Below are 5,453 nucleotides of genomic sequence, written 5' to 3'. Positions count from 1 at the left end.
CTTCACCAAACCACTTCCCTTCTCCTCCTGGGCACACAACTAGACTACATTTCCCAGCCTCCCTTGCAGTTGGGTGGGGCCATATAACTGATGGCTGCCAGCAGAAAGTGAGGGGAAGTGTGGACTCTATCACTGTGCTATCTGCTCTTTGAAGTTCTCTGCCTCACCCAATGAGCTTCTGGCGCTATAGATATCACTGAGAAATAAATGAGGGATTTCCTTAAACTAATACTCAATTTATTATGATATCATGATCTTTTTAAGGGGTACCAGCTATACTGTATTGAAAGTGCCAATATTTGGTTTGAAGTAGGTGTTATCTGCCTATCATCAGATCTTTGTCCTCTTTCCCCCAAATCTGAGGTCTGAGCAGAGGGTCTCCAAGTCAAATGTTGATGCAAAAAGATTAACTCCAATTTCAGGTTTTCCTTATGGTTTATCAAGAGGTGGGTATTGAAACTTGAGGCATAAAATCTTTGGATCTGAACAACTGGAAGCTTGGAATTGCCTTTTCTTGAGATAGGGGAAGACTGCAGAAGAAGCAAGTTCTGTTTCACATATGAATACAAACAAGATGCCCTCCAGGAACTGCTTTTGGATCCACAGGGAAGGGAGGGTCTCATACTCATTGGTATGCAAATCTGAAAATGTTAAAGCATTTTTAGGTCAGAATATTAAATAGGTGATACTGTGTTCTTCTTAGAGTAACCCATCTGGAGGCAGACAATATACATCTGTCCTTTACTGGTGATGTAAGTTTATCTGCATAGCATTCCTTTGTGTGGATGCCCATAGTTTATTCAACATGTCTCCTATTCTTGGACAAATGCTGAATAACCTTGTGCACATGTATTTTCATATTGCTAGAAGTGTATTTCAGGGTAAATTCTGACAAGCGGCATTGGTGCATCAAAGGGTAAGCACGTACGCAGTTTTGTTAGATGTTGCCAAATCCCCCTCCATAGAGACCATACAATTTTGCATTCCCTCCAGCAACTGGAGCGCCCACAAGTGACTAACAGATTGTGGTGTCAGCGTTTTGAATTGTTGCCACTCTGATGGGTAGGGGTGGTGTTTCAGGGAGTTTTCATTGTATTTCTTTTATTATGAGTGAAGCTGAGCATCTTGTCCTAAGTTTTAAGAGTCATTTTTACATCGCTTTCTGTAAGTTGGCTGTCCATGTCTTCTGCACATTTCCCTCCCCCATAGGATTATTGGTCTTTCTAAGCTCAATTATAAAAGTTCTTTGCATATTTTATATTTTAGCTCCTTATCTGAAATATGCTGCAAATACTTTTTCTCAGCTTGCCATTTGTCCTTTGACTTTACCTACATTGTTTTCTGCTGTGCAAAAAAATTTTTATTTTTATGTCAAATTTATCCATCTTTTATTGCATCATTATTTTGAGGTGTAGTTAGAAAGCCTTTCACTATACCCTATGTCCGAGGCACTAGATGAGATGTTAACAAGAAAATAAAACTGAACAAAATCCAGTCCTTATACTGAAGAATATATCAGCTTTTTTGTCCTTGATTCAAAGAGAATTTTTATATTCATAATTTGAATATTAATAGATTGCATGTACTCTTGACCAAAACTCCAGAGATTATTTTTTTCTGAAGCATAAGCCAACACATCTTGTCAGCTGAATGGGAGGAAATATAGGATGGTAGTCACTATGATGGGCCCCGGAATTAAAGTGCTCTTGGTTTCATTCTTCAACTTACTAGCTGTGCAAATGTGGACAAATCACTAAACCTCTCTGAATCTCAACTCCAGAATCTAAAATTAACACCTGTCTCATAGAGTTATTGTGGCAATTAAAGGAAATTATGTATGAAAAATGAAAAATGCTTAGCACTGTGCCTGATACATAAGAAAAGCTCAATTAAAGAAAGCTCCAAAAAAACAAAAAAAAGAAGAAAAAAAAAAAAAAAAAAAAAAAAGAAAGCTCCATTCCCCTTCAGTGATCCAACAATGGAATATTAATAGAATGCTACAGTGGATATCTATTATTTTGTCTACTCAGCTTCACTTCCTTCCTACTGTACATCTTGTCCCACTTTCTTTGCTATTCCTCAATCTTAAGGAGAACAAGGTTTGAACAAGAAAAGGAGTAAAGGTTCAGAGAAGGAGGTTAATAATAAACCTAGCAGAGGTCCCCACAGGGTCCTGTTCGCTTTTACCAGCAGACAACAGCCACTCCATTTGTACTTCAAAATGCATTTCTCTCCTCAATGGCCAAAGCAGATGTTGCAACGAATGATTTTAGTGCTTATCTAGATAGGAGAAAATGTAAGGATTTGGGCTCACAAAATCTAAAAGTATCCATCTGAAGGCCTGTTCTACCAGTTTTTTCCCAGAGCACAGATGCCTCATTCCTAATCTCCACTCTGAACTCCTTTCAGTGGGTACTGAAGCTTAGCAGCACCAGTGGCTCAAGATTTAATCCTCACAGAGGTAGATAGCAAGTGCCGATTTTTAGTTGGCAGGGCCTTTTTATGGTCATAAATTTGACCATGGTTTGGGGGGCATTTCATGACCATTTCGTTCCATAATGCTAGGAATGTTCATTCCCAGGTTGGCAAAGATTGCACTTAAAGGCCACTCAATGTGCTATTACTGGACAAGTCCTTATTAACATTAGCCAAAAGTCTCTGGACCACCTATCTTGCTAGTTTCCTTTGGTCCAGGAAAATATTCCCTCTGTTGCTTCTTCCCATATCTAGAATTACACTCTTAAAATCATTGATCTCAAATGGAACTGCATATCACCATTTTATCAGAGGCTCAGTCACATATTTGTTAATGCAAGAAACAACAATTTTGCAAAACAGGTCATTAGTTGTTGCAAATATCTCCTAGTTTCAACCAGACTCAGGAGGGGAAATTTTAATTTCTTCTTTCCTGCAGCCATTCACAGGTGGGCTGGGTCAGGATCTTCCCTGTGAGCTGAACAAAGGTATTTTAATCTAACATTCAAGAATGGGGGCAAGATTCCCTGAGATGGGTCATTATGTATACTTTAAGCTATAGGCAACATCCCTTTAGTGATCAATTTGTAGCAAATGCAACAGAATACACAAGTTAAAGTAAAAGAAACAGATCTAATATGGAATCAGATTTGTTATTCCTTATTATAATACCCCACTGTCAATGTCCATCCAGTCTTGTGGGAAAAGGGTGACAGTTTTACTGGACAGGGGTGGTGAGGGGTGACTGTGGAAAGGAATTGATTAGTTGTGGGCAGGGAATATTCCTTAGAATCTTTTGTAAATAGCACCATTCTCCTTCCTTCTTTATCTACAGTTATTTTAACCTGATGAACCCCTTAGCCCTGGTGTTATGTCATTTGTAACTGGACTTAGGCTTTTGGCTCCAGTTTCTATGCTACTGTGTTGCTCAGTTGCTTAGTTGTGTCTGATTCTTTGCGACCAGCTCCTATACATATCTATTAATTTCAACTTTCTGACTGTGTCATAACTATATTTAAGGGGAAAGGTTTCCTTACATCTGCGAAAACACGGATTAAAAGCTAGTGATATTTCAGGCAAAACCAAAAAATTTTTACTCAGTCCTATCCATTAATCCTTTTTACTAACAGTTTTATGAAATCTGAGTTTCCATTAGACTTTTAAAATATCTTACTTAGTTTATCAGTATGATTTAAAAGTCATCAGACACCTGTTCTCAAAATGTCCTTTCTATGACTCTTCTTGAAGATGTGGCATTTCTGCAAAGCCTCAGCTTAGCTGTCTATGAATGATAAAGATCTTAGAAAGGCAAAGTTAAAAATCTGATCACAATGCTTCCTGACAAAGAAGCTTATCCCCACTGTTGTGATATTTGACATTTTAAGATAACAACAAAGATTATAACATTATAGTAGGACATATCCAAATTTCAGAAACTTCACATAATTTCTAGAATGCCTATATTAATATCATTTATGCATGATGTATAATCTGAAGAGCCTTATCACTCATTTGACAATGCTTTCCATGTAGTTTAACATACCAGCCAATCCTAATCTTACCTATAGATATATAGCATCCTCTCTTGCCAGTTACACTGTTTCTGGAGAGAGGAGCTGAGGACTGAGATGGCTGCCCAGCCTGAGACCTTCTCTGCAGCCCCATGGGCTGCTGGCAATGAACAGGACTGCCCAGGGGACTTGAGGGCCTTGATACCTCGCTCTTTTCCAATCAGCATCTCAGTCATGTGTGATCTCCCTGTAATGCTGGGCTCTGCTCTGGCGCCCCGCAGGCCCCAGTGTTCACCGTTTCTTGGAAACCTGTTGGCAGGCGAGGAGATGTGGTCAGACACGCCAGGCGCCGGCAGCCTGAGGCTCCTGCGCCTTGGCCAATGTCTAGGAGAAGCCGGGCGCTGGGCACGAAGCTCCAGGAGCATTTGAGGGCAGGTTTGAGCTGCTTGCTGTCCCTGTCTGAGGCCAGGTGGCTGGTCACCGCCACTGCCATGCTGAGGTCCTGGGCCACGGTCTTCGGCTCTTGGGCCAGCTGCAGTGTCAAGGCCAAGCCTTCCCTCTGTGAACCTTCCAGAAGTGGGATGAGCACCACAGGGACACAGTCCACAACCACCACCTTCAGAGTTCCTGAAGAAATGCTCGCCTGCTGAATCACAGCACCTGGAAGGTCCTACAGCACCTTCGGCATTTGGAAGCTATCAAATGCAGGCACCACCTGGATCCTCCGGAGAGCTCCTGCCTGCTCTTCCTGACCCGGGGTTCCGGCCGGAAGTAGCTAGAGGAGGCGGGAGGCTGTGGGGCTGCCATTGGAATCGATGTATAGGATATTCTGTTGCAGGCCATGGAACACGTTTGCAGCCACCCAAAGACATACCTGGGTTTTACTGCTAGTCGGGCCTCCTGTGACTCCAGTCACTTCTCCGTCATGGAGATAAGCATCAAGCAGTTTGTCCAGGCTTCCAATGCCAATGGACAGGATGGCAGTGGAGGCCTTCAGTTCCTTGTACAGATCAGCACAGTGAAGGGGAAAGCGGAGAACTGAGCCAGCAGCACCCACCTCAGGGTGACGGAGACCTATAAGACAAGCCACATTTCTGGGCTACCTCCTCCAGGTCTGCAGAAACCAGGTTGACCACTGTCTTGATCCCACCACTCTGCAGGAGCTGGACCATGTCCTGGATGAGGCCCAGGCACAGTCTGGCATGGAGCACACCCATGTTCCCTGGGGTCCAGGGCTACTCCACTAAGGCACATCTGCCAGGCCCTCTCTAGGTACTTCCCCACTCCTACCCCCACCCCTTGGTCCCTTTCTGGACCTGGTGTGGGAGGCAGGAGGCAGTGTGGCATGCCTGGTGTGGACCCCATGGCGGCTCCTTAGTCAACTTCTTTATTTTGTTGTTGTTGCACCATGTTCCTTGTGGGATTTTAGTTCCCGGACCAGGGATGGAACCTGGGCCCTGGCAGTGA

At 42.9% G+C, this 5,453-nt stretch overlaps 1 pseudogene; it reads right to left on the bottom strand.

Annotated features, from left to right (window-relative positions):
• Positions 1 to 4,218: 4,218 nt before the first annotated feature.
• LOC136154808 (DNA repair protein RAD51 homolog 4 pseudogene) lies at positions 4,219 to 5,203 on the bottom strand (annotated as a pseudogene).
• Positions 5,204 to 5,453: the final 250 nt, after the last annotated feature.

The sequence above is a fragment of the Muntiacus reevesi genome, chromosome X (genome assembly GCF_963930625.1).
Source record: "Muntiacus reevesi chromosome X, mMunRee1.1, whole genome shotgun sequence".
Lineage (NCBI taxonomy): Eukaryota > Metazoa > Chordata > Mammalia > Artiodactyla > Cervidae > Muntiacus > Muntiacus reevesi.
The sequence above is the reverse complement of the archived record's forward strand: the minus strand, read 5'-3'. Positions and strand labels throughout refer to the sequence as shown.